The sequence below is a fragment of the Mesoplodon mirus genome (assembly GCF_964341445.2).
Source record: "Mesoplodon mirus genome assembly, chromosome: 3".
Lineage (NCBI taxonomy): Eukaryota > Metazoa > Chordata > Mammalia > Artiodactyla > Ziphiidae > Mesoplodon > Mesoplodon mirus.
Window position 1 is genome coordinate 20,184,817 of NC_138978.1, and position 12,209 is coordinate 20,197,025.

General features: G+C 38.8%; 1 protein-coding gene across 3 annotated transcripts in view; it reads left to right on the forward strand.

The window, feature by feature from the left end:
• Nucleotides 1–12,209, forward strand: part of CDC42 (cell division cycle 42) — a 46,335-nt gene that overhangs the window by 6,532 nt on the left and 27,594 nt on the right. The window lies entirely within an intron of this gene.

The window sequence follows — 12,209 nt, forward strand, 5'->3', positions numbered from 1 at the left end:
TTATAATAATCAGTGAAGATGGGGTTAAGGGATAATTTAAATTTTAAGAATAATGCCGGTATTGTTTCTCTGGTGTGTTTCAGAATACCTGGAAGAGATTTCCATGGGGGTAGGTATCAAATAAATTGGAAACCCTACTTATTATATCCCCATCTTGGAAATTCATGATGTGTGTAAGTTTATTAAAGGTTCATAGAAGTTAGATCGTTAGAGAATCTGTTTAATTCAGTTTTTTTTTTTTTTTTTTTGGCTGCACCATGCGGCGTATGAGATCTTCCGTGACCAGGGATGGAATCTGCACCCCCCTGCGTGGGAGTGCGGAGTCTTAACCCACTGGACTGCCAGGGGAGTCCTAATTCAGTGTTTCTTAAACTTGTTTGATGACAGCCCTGCCTCCCCCACCCATGGAACACCCTGTAAAGCTTTGAGAAAGTGGACTGGGAGATGCTGGTGTCTCGTGGCTTGTTAATCTCTATTAGGTTCAGGGGCTGTTGGTGTGGCTTTGCTATGGGTAGAAAATGGGAAAAATTTTCTCAAGTTAATGAGGCACGTGAAAGGTAAAGACTTCAGCAGAGGCCATAGATTATCTATTCTTGCTGTGGCCTAAACCCCGCTCAAGAGCTATTGTAAAGAAATTGCTAATATGTAGTTCCTTGGGATGGAATTTAGCATTTTACATATAAAACCCATCTTTGGGGTGTCTTTGGGGGAGTAACTCCATCTCAACTTAAAAATGGGGCAAGGTATTGGAAGGGAAAAGCAGACCATTATTAGGGACTAGGGAAGTGATTGTCCAGTGGCTACAAAGGAAATTTCTGAAATGGAGTCACTGTCTCCAGTTTCCTTTGTTCTTGGATCAGTGATCCTAGTTTAGGTATTTATTGTTTTCCGGTATTCTGAAAAGCTTGCAGTAATTTCAAAGCCATTTTTTTAAAGCTCTGAAAGTCATATAATTTTAAACTATTTTATTTGCGATTCAAAGAATTTCTGTGTTTAAAAAAATAATAATTGTTAATGTACACAAGAAGTTTTTTAGGAGTTTGTGGTAGTAATCTGTAAGTTTTTTGTATTTTATAATTTGACATATTTCCTCTTCTTTTTCTTGTCATACATACTGCCCAATCCAGTTCTCCCTCACAAGAACAAAAACCCACCCCAGATCCCATCTTTTACATTAATTTTTTTTTCTGGTTGCATGTGTTACATGGAAATGAAGATGTATTTGCCTTAAAACTTGTCCTTGGTTCTAGTTAAATCAGAGCCAGGAACAGAAAAATCATTTTACTTATTATTGGATAGTTATCTGAGAGAGGTGGGAGAGTGGGGAAAAGACATCATTTTGTGTATCAGGATTGGGGTTAAGGACTTAGGTTGGGCTGTCTTAGTTCTTTTTAAAAAATTATTGTTTTTTGGTAATTCAGTAATTTTTCTTCAGGAGCAAGATTAATTCATGTCTTGGATGTGACACATATGTTGAAGATACAAAAGTTTGTTTTCTGTTGGCACGTTCTTTACCTCTGCTACTTTCAGTTGGAGAAATTGGTATCATTTCTGCTCTTATAAAAAAATCTGTCTCTTGCACTCTGCCTCTCTTTTTTTTTTTTTTTTTTTTGCGGTATGCGGGCCTCTCACTGTTGTGGCCTCCCCCGTTGCGGAGCACAGGCTCCGGATGCGCAGGCCCAGCGGCCATGGCTCACGGGCCCAGCCGCTCCGCGGCATATGGGATCCTCCCAGACCGGGGCACGAACCCGTATCCCCTGCATCGGCAGGCGGACTCTCAACCACTGCGCCACCAGGGTGCCTCTCTTTTTTTTAAATATGAAGATGAGATGATTCTTTACAAATATTAAAACACGCACTCTAAAAAAAGAAACCTAAGACATAGAAGCAGCTTTTAAAATAGAACTAATCAATGGCAAAGATTTTTTGAAGATGCAGATTCTGGAGATAACTTTTTGGCAATTATGTGATTCCTTAAGTTCATTATACACTATTTTAATTGATTTAAATCTGAGTGAATTGTTCCAAAATTAGAAGCATGTTTTAATTATAAAATGACAATGTAAGATTGGTTACATTAACTATGTCACTCTGATACAGTTGCAAACACAATGTGATACACGTACTTTGTGGGGATCCTGCTTCTTCTAGGAAAGTATCGTTTTTTTGCTAGTTTAAAAATTGGTAGAGGGATTTCCCTTGTGGCCAAGTGGTTAAGACTCTGTGCTTCCACTACAAGGGGTGAGGGTTCAATCCCTGGTCAGGGAAGTAAGATCCTGCATGCCATGAGGCCCCCCCCAAAAAAGTCTGTAGAATTGTGCATTACTAGAACAGAATAGAGAATAGAGTTGCTAGAGATGATACAGGGTATTTATTCCCAAAAATGATGCTGGGTGGCTATTAAACACTTACTGTTAACTACTTTAGCTAATTCAGACTGTGAAAGTGACTTAAGCTTTAGGAATAGAATCCTTCTGTCTCAGAGGGTATTAAATTTTGTTTTGTTTATCCAGATAGTAATAGATGAGGGTTTAGGAGATTAGAGGACCCACTAACGGGTATATTCTGAGTCCAAAGAACAAGTTTTTTTGACTTGCTGCATCTCTAACCCATACTATTTTATTAATTTGTGAATTCAACAACCCTTTGTGTGCAAAGTCACTGTTCTAGGTATTGGGGATATAGCAGTGAATACAGTAGACCAAAACAGATCTCTGTCCCCTCATGAAATTGACATACTAGTGTGTGAGTTGGAGATAAGTGTTTGGCTAAAAATGAAGAAGGAGAGGCAGGGTACAGTGGAGTGCTTCTGGGTTTGTAGAACTTGGGTTGCAATTTAAAATAAGGTAGAGGAGTTCTCAACTGCAGAATGACATTTGAGCAAAGATCTGTAGGGGATGTGACTGAATGAGTCATCCAGGGAAGAGCATTCTGGATAGAGGGAATTACTGTAGTCACTCTTAATCAGTGACAGATACTGTTCTGCTTAATTTTATATGAAGTCTTTAAAAATAGACATTAAACAAATGTATTCCATGATACATCTGGAATATCATTATAGGAACTTAGCTTCTCAAAATACGGTGTATGTATATAATTTCCATAGAAACAGTTGATAATCAGGGTAGAAGTTTGTGCTTTGATGGTGTTGTCTTTGGTTGCAAAGTGTGCTTTAAAAGGCAGATTTGTTGCCAACACATATTGGTTGTTTTTCAGTCTTTGCAACTCTTATCTTTGTTGTTTTTGTTTCTCTTGATCTCTTTTAGTGAACAGAACTATACTGTTACTCACTGCTATGCAGCCTGCAGTCATGCCAGCTGTACTGCACTGACACAGAATTTAGTGCAAATGTTATAGCATCTCTGATTCTTTGTCAAATTATTTCTTCAAGCACACAGTTGAAAGCTTCTGTAGAAGTTCACCCTGTTAACAGATTTTACATCAAAATTGGTAGGCTGCTTTGATTCAGAATCTTGGTAATCTGGTTTAAAAATGGCTTGTAGTTTGTAAACTAGATTGTATGATGATCTGAATGTAGGTACATCTGCCTCATTAGATGTAACAAAGTCTAAATGATCATGGTTAGTTTTGTAGTTGGCATCTCACCTGGTAACCTGTTCAAAGAAAGGTTCTCAGTTTGTCACTCATTTTACTGTGTGTGTGTTGTCTAGGTAATATAGTAACTTTTTTTTTTTCTGCAAATGTATGCTTGTATGTGGGATTTCTCATACAGACTGGCACGTGATTTCATCCTTGATAGACTTAGGACCAAATTATTGTGTTCTGATTCTGGAAAGGCTATTCTTTTGCATGTTTTCTCACAAGAGTGCTTTAAGGACATAACAGCTTGACCCTAAGATTTCTTTTTCCAACTTCTCCATTTATCTGTGGTACAAACCTATCCTGTAATTTCCCAAACTAAAAAAAAACTTCCTTCTTATTTTACTACCTCCTTAAACAAACCCACCCTCCACCCCCAAACTGGTCAACTGTTTCTTCTCTACTGCCATGCAATTACTACGCTAGTGCAGGTCCTTCATGTAAATCTTGGATTATTAAAGTAGTTTCTTAGCTGAGTTCCTGTACTTTATCTGGTTACCTTTGGCAGTTCATCGGAATACAGGTACAAGATTGATATTCCTAAACAAAACGTGTTCATGGATCGGAAAGAAATGGTAGCCTCCTGTTCCCCACCCACGTTCAATGAAAGTTCCTCTGCTTAGCTGGCTTTCAGTCCGTATGACTTGCACTCATCCTGTGTGTGCATGTGTGTCTGTGTTTCTTTCACTTTGCAGGCTAGCGCTACTTGTGCCCTTTCTCCTGCTGTTCTGTCTAACTGGAGATTTATTCTCGTTCTTCTGGACCACCCCCATATTTTATTAATTACTCTTGAAAATCTGTGGAACTTGTAGTTTATAGTGTAATTTTGTAGCAGACGACTACAATTGTGTTAATCTCTTCTGCTTATAGCCAGTAAAATATACAAGGTGATGTATGTCAAGCTATCTAGCATAGTGTTTGGCACAGAGTAGGCATTCAGTAAATTAGTAAAATGTTTTGAAGACAGGGTTTCTGCCTTATCCAATGTAGTGCTATAATAGGTACTTAAATATTTTGCTGACCTTTATAGCACATAGGGTTGTTTCTTGGAAGAACAGAAGTCTGTTGTAACGTGTTTTAGATTCTAACTTGTGCCCTGACGCAGTGAAGATTGAATAAGATGCGTTACACACTTGTTTCTTGTTCTTTAACTGATACACACACACTCCGGCACAGCTGTTAACTCTTCTTGGGTTTGTTTTTTTACATTGTTTACTATGTTGGTAGTCTTCACAACTATTTTTAATATGTATAGCATTTCATCCTCTGGTGTATTGTTACTTAATCATTTTTTTCTGTTGTTATGGCATTTCATTGTTTCTTGATAAAGTATTTTCTTCATTTTGGATAAATTATCTGAAGTGGAATTATTTTTTTCAAAAATGGGAATAAAAATGTTTTAATTGTTGAAATACATTGGTAAATTGAGTGATTTACATTGCAGTACTAAGTGGATAAAATGGAATTATTGAGACAAATGATTGAATGTTTTTATGGCTCTTAGAATACAATACAGTGCAGGGCATTAAAAAAAAATGCTTACGCTCATGAAATAGATGAGAGATTTTGGTGAGTTTAGAATTTGATAACTTTTAGACCAGGTTTGCTTGTGGTGTTTTTCTTAATTGTTGAATGTGTTTTGGAGATCTTTTCATTTTAATTAATAGTTTTGTTTTTAAAATTAAAGAAAATATTACATGCATATGGTGAGAACTTCAGTACAAAAGAGAATATGATGAAAAATAAGTCTGCCCATCCCATCCCAGACACACCCTTATGCTCCTCCCAGAAGCAGTCACTTTTGTCTAGCAGATGTGTTTTTGTCTCTGCACCTGTAAGTGTCTTTGTACATAGTCTCTGCACCTGTAAGTATATGTGTATCTCCTCTCCATAAAAAAATTCACATACATAAATCGGCATGTTATACACAACTCTTCTGCACTTTGCTTTTTAAAAATATATCTTGAAGATCTTGCACATTGGCTCTGTATTGGCACTGTTTGCTAGGGCTACTCTAACAAAGTACCATAGCCTGGGTGATTTAAACAACAGAAATTTATTTCCTTACAGTTCTAAAAGCTGGAAGTTTAAAATCAAGGTGTTGGCAGGGTTAGTTTCTTCTGAGGGCCTCTCTCTTTGGTTTATAGATGGTGGACTTTTAGTGTATTCACTTGGTCTTCCCTCTTTGTCTGTGTCCTAATTTCCTTATAAGGACACCAAGTTATATTAGATTAGGGCCCACCAATATGATCTCATTTTACCTTAATTACTTTAAAAGCTCTATCTCTAACTTATATTCTGAGTTACTGGTGTTTATCACTTCAACATATCAATTTGTAGCAGGGGGTGGGGGTGGGCACAGTTTAGTTCATAACAGGCACTGTAGCTTATTCTTTTTAAGTAGTTGCATGATATTCCTTTGTATTATAACCTATTTTACCATTCCCCTGTTGGTGGACATGTCAGTAGTTCTGTCTTTTGCTCCTACAAGCAAGGCTCTGGTAAATATCCTTGTGTCTACCTCTTTGCGTACTTGGAGAAAGTCTTAGAAATGGAATTGCCAGATCAAAGAATGAATGTACATATTAAATTTTGGTAGGTACTGGCCTAAACATGGAAACCTTGTTTCTTATTGTTTCTGATAATTTTTGAAAGCAAAAATTTGCCTTGTATATTATGTCCTAATCTAAAACCACATTTTGTTTTCAGGGGTACATGGTTGGCTTTCACTTTGCACTTGGACGGAGTATAAACACAACCCCCTACAGAAGATTGCTTAGATAATCAGATTCTGAATTGACTGTTTATCTTGATCACTTCACAATGATTAAAAGAGCTTATATTTGAGTGTTAAGTGCTGTACAGAGGAGTAACTCAGTTAATTCTTACAACCTGTGATGGTAATACTATTTCTGGTTTACAAATGGAGAAACAGAGTGTTGCAAAGAGGTTAAGTAGCTTGCCCCAAGTCACACAAGAATGAGGATGTGAGATTAGGGCTACTTGAATTGAAAGATTTTGTGCTTGACTCCTACTCTATATTGTCTTCCTTCGGCATATTAGAGACTTGATAAATATTTGTTCTGTGATTGTTATTTTGTCTCTTCTTTAAGTGAAGGTGGGTTACAACCCTTTCTGTAACATTCCAAATCCTCTTGCTACAAATGTGACATTTAGTTTAAACTGTTATTTGAGATCAGATCCAGGGGATTTTAGAAAGGATTGATCAAGTTAGCAAATAACCCTGTCAAGTAGAAGCAAGGATTTTTCTTAGTTTCCTCTTATTTATAGTATTTAGATGCTTTCATTTAACAATAGTGGTTCTGATCTTTATCATAGGGCCTGGTGGTTTTTGCAAATTTTAATTGGGGATAAGAGTAAGGTGCCATATTAGGTGTTTACTCTGTGCCAGGTGATAATTAATAGCTTTATATACATTGCTTAGTTTCTCTTTGTAGCAGTTTTGTGAGTCAGATGTTATTGTAGAGAAAATTAAGGTATGGAAGTGAAGTAACTTGCTGGGATCACATACATTAAAAATTTTGATTTTTTTCTTGCTCAGTACTATATTAAGTGCCTTGGGAAGGAGATGATAAAGTATAAGCCTAGTTTTTTCTCTGAGAGCTTAAAATCTTTTAGAATAAACACAAACTTATGTGAATAAAAACAACATGACTAAGTGCTCAGTTGTGTTTTACATTTGTTGAGAGAGTACCTACGGTGTCCAGTATTGATCTGTGTTCTGGGAATACATCAGAGTCCCTGCCTTCACAGAGAGTTCCTTATTTTTTATCTGTCTTCCTTTACTGCAATATAACATAAACAAGATAATTATAGATTATGACCATACTGTAAAGGAAAGAAACAGGGTAGTATGATGGAAGTAAGGGGGAAGGGGACTGGATAAGTAATCTGGATAGTGTGTTTAGGGGAGAATTTTCTGAGATGACGATTTGAGTTGAGATCTGAAGGATGAGAAGCCAACAGCGTTATGAGCAGGGGAAGGCATATTTGGCACGTATAAAGACCTGCAGGCAGGACAGGGCTCGGCATGTTTGAGGAATATAATGAGACTTGTGTGGCTAGAGCATGGAGAGTGTTGGGGATAGGAGTATGAAATATGAGATTTAAGAGCTAAGAAGGGCCTTGCTATGGAAGTTCAGAGAATTTGGGCTTTTTAAAAAATATATATTTATTTATTTATTTGGCTGCACTGGGTCTTAGCTGCGGCACGTGGGAGCTTTTAGTTGCGGCATGCGGGATCTATTTCCCTGACCAGGGATCGAACGTGGGCCCCCTGCATTGGGAATGTGGAGTCTTTTCCCCTGGACCACCAGGGAAATCCCCATCTGGGCAGTTTTTAATAGCTGGAATAGTTAGGGAAGGTGTTTCAGTTACGGTGGGATTTGAGGGTGGTAACTTAGGATAGAAATAGGATGGGTTTAAGGCTAGACATCCAAGGTTTGGAGAGATGATATGATGTGGATAAAGGCATAGACATTGAAATAAGCACCAAACCATATTGGATAATTTAAATAGTGTCAGACAGTTGGCAATTGATTAGGTGGGCCAAGTAAGATGCATATTTAGTTGCGCAGTTTCAGTCCTATTCCCCAGGTTGTCAAGACCTCAGAGCTGTGGCAGATTGAGACTTGAGATTTGGGATGTGTGAAATGCTCTATCTTTTGTTATCTGGTCTTTTGCAGGAAACTGAGGGGAGGTTTGAGTGTGTTTTAAAATCTCCTTGCCCTTTCTCTCTCTCTCTCTTTTTTTTTTTTTTTTGGCGGTACGTGGTCCTCTCACTGTTGTGGCTTCTCCTGTTGAGGAGCACAGGCTCCGGACGTGCAGGCTCAGTGGCCATGGCTCACGGGCCTAGCCGCTCCGCAGCATGTGGGATCTTCCCGGACCAGGGCACGAACCCGTGTCCCCTGCATCGGCAGGTGGACTCTCAACCACTGCGCCACCAGGGAAGCCCTTGCCCTTAAGAGAACAGAATTATGTTGCCCTTAATTAAGAGACCAGAATGGGAAAATTGCATATAAGGTGTCAGTATTAGTAATACTATTAAGGAAGAATATGGGCGGGGGGTGATGCTTATTTGGTTACTGTCTGTATATGCCACTTTGGATTGTTGCCCCAAGAGGACATGAGCTTTGTTCCAGGCAGAGGGGGATATGGCTATGTATAGGACAATGCTTGGCACTTACCAGGTGCCTGATAAAGGTTTGTCGACTGAATGAATAAATCTACGAGTCTTGAATATTTTGAGGGAAAATCTTAGTGTAATATCCATTCTCTTCTAATCAGATACTTAGTACTCTTATACATTATTGCATACTCTTCAGTTTTTCCAAATTGTTTTGAAATATTACATTCAAAAGTTATATAGCTTATGTAGATATTTACTCATTGGACTAAAATTTTTTTTGGTCACAAAGACAATATAAAATGATTACTTTGGCTAGCGTCCCTTAGTTTTTGCCAATTTGAAGAAGGAAAACTCAGCATGGTAGTAAAAATAAGGACTCACGTTCTTATTGGATCAGACATTTCGGAATGAAGTCATTTTCAGAAATGAAGCTGACACAGCAAACTTCTAGCCCTGCTGAAAACGTCTTTTACCACATAGAATCATAATCTTTCATTTTATACGTGCTACTGTCAGCACTTTTTTCCCTGACAGTTGCTTCATTTTTGTCATCTCAAGGACCCATAGAACCTTAATTTGACACCCGCTTCTCTACTCTTTCATGTAGGTTGTGGTTTCATAGTATTTATCAGTTTCTTTCACAAGTGGCAGAAAATGGAAGAATTGAATAATTGCTTTAATGAGTGCCTAATGTTTGCCTTTCATCACTTTGCATATGTTAATGTATTTAATTGGCAGCTGGAGATATTAGGAATTTTGCAACCATTTTGTGGGAGAGAGATACATGAAGAATTTGAGATGTTTTTGCCCAAAGATACTTTCGTTTGATGAAACATCTGGAAAGTACATTTAGGGGAGGGGAGAAAAACCCAGTATCTTTCCCAAAAAGCAAAGGCTGCAGTAGTGTTATCACTTACATTCTGCCCAAGTTTACTTCCCTGATTTCTTTGACTATATTTTGGTGAAATATCTACCAATTTTGCATATATTTGCCAGTCTCACGTTAAAAAATCAACAAAAAATCAGCAACAGGGCTCTTGGACATGTACCATGGAGACTTTGTCCTTTAACTTTCTATAATGACTTAATTCTAGAGGTGAGTAAGTGGAATTTTGGGGGAAAATAAGCTTACAGCTATTTAAGGATAGGAGAGAACAAAATAAGGTTTGGTTTTTGAAAAGTTAAAAATTTTATTAGCCTTATTTAAAGCAAAATCAGTGAATACTTAATTTCTTATTTTTATTTTACCACCTTTTTACCACCACCTTTTTAAAAAATTAATATTTTTGGCTGCATTGGGTCTTCGTTGCTGTGCGCAGGCTTTCTCTAGTTGTGGTGAGCGGGGGCTACTCTTTGTTGTGGTGTGCGGGCTTCTCACTGTGGTGGCTTCTCTTGTTGCGGAGCATGGGCTCTAGGTGCTCAGGCTTCAGTAGTTGTGGCACATAGGCTCAGTAGCTGTGGCGCACGGGCTTAGTTGCTCCTCGGCATGTGGGATCTTCCCGGACCAGGGATCAAACCTGTGTCTCACTGGCAGGAGGATCCACTGTGCCACCAGGGAAGTCCCTACCACCTTTCTTGATGATAGGATTCTGGCCTTCACTAATTTCTTCCTGTTAGAACAGACACCTAGAAGATGGAACATAAACAATTGAAACAGCCAGTCAGCTCCTAGGGAACATGTGCTGACTTGAGTGAGGAGGACAAGGCGCAAAAAAATGTTAATTATTTCAGGAGGATTTTCTATAAAGGAAACTTCTGGGTAATGAATGAAATATTTGAGACCTGGTGTTCTCACCTAGCCTCTACTCTAATAATTATTCTAAGAAACCATCTAATTGCTCTATTATTTACTTATACAACTTAAATTGACAACAAAATCATTATGTCTCACAAAGCTCAGTCAATTAAGTAAACAGTGTTGGGGATTTTATTTTACTCTCCTTACAAGCTAATATGTTAGCCTGATATTGTTTTATGGCTGCTGGCAGAAGACATGAGACTCTAGGGTCAGAGACAAAGAATTTAATTAAGCCACAGCCAGCAGCAGGAGATGAGTGTGTTGTGTGCTGCTTCCCCTTATCCCTAAGACTTCCATGTGGGAGATGCAGTGGGTTTGTGTAATAGCTGAGGAACACCGAGCTTGGGGAACCTACTATTTAATAGCACGCAGAAGGCAACCCTGCTCTTTGTCCCAGAGGGAGACATTACTGTATCCTTCAAGGTTGTTTGCTGCAAACACAACCCTATGCCATGGCCTGGGTAGAGTGGTAAGGGCCTTGGCATTCTTAGCATACCTAGCAAGATGGGTAGGACCACAAGAGACCTATGGGGGACTGTCTCTTCCAACACAGGGTTGTCTACTTTTTAATAATTGAAAGTTATTTTATAGAATTCCAATTTTAACTTACTTATTTTTCCAATTGGAATGCATACATTTATTATTCAAAACGGAGGCAAACTACTTGATTATATTAAGCTTCTTTTGGATTTTTATTAGGGCAAATAAGTTTGAACAGTAGTTGAATTGCTTTCACTTTTTAAAAAAATAAATTTATTTATTTATTTATTTATTTTTGGCTGCGTTTGGTCTTCGTTGCTGCGTGCGGGCGTTCTCTAGTTGTGGTGAGCGGGGGCTGCTCTTTGTTGCGGTGTGCGGGCTTCTCATTGCGGTGGCTTCTCTTGTTGGGGAGCACGGGCTCTAGGTGTGCGGGCTTCAGTAGTTGTGGCATGCGGGCTTCAGTAGTTGTGGCTCGCGGACTCTAGAGCACAGGTTCAGTAGTTGTGGTGTACGGGCTTTGTTGCTCCGCGGCATGTGGGATCTTCCCGGACCAGGGAGCGAAGCCTTGTCCCCTGCATTGTCAGGTGGAATGAATGCCGAAGTTTTCTAAGATTATTTCCTATTTACTGAGGACTCTGAAAACAAATTATGAAGTTCAAAAAGAACTGTCTTTATGTAGCTTGTTCTGTATTTGCCTGAATTCTGAAGAGTTGGGAAAGAATGTCAGGATACATGAGTATTAACTATCGGGCATAGGGGCAAGTCCTTTGCATTTAGACTAGAATATCTGCAAAATGATGGGATTTAGTTAGTTCATTAAGGGATATTCCAATTCTGAAAAAAAAATCTTATTCTTTATTTTATATTTATTTATTTATTTATTTATTTTGCGGTACGAGGGCCTCTCACTGCTGTGGCCTCTCCCGTTGTGGAGCACAGGCTCCACGCATAGGTTCAGCGGCCATGGCTCACGGGCCCAGCCGCTCTGTGGCATGTGGGACCTTCCCGGACCAGGGGCACGAACCCGTGTCCCCTGCATCGGCAGGCGGACTCTCAACCACTGCGCCACCAGGGAAGCCCCTCTCATAAATTTTTTTGAAGCTAAATGTTTATTTCAAGGTTTAAAAACATTCTTCTTACAGTGTATTGCTTGTTTTGGGGGAGAAAGGTAACTATGGTGGA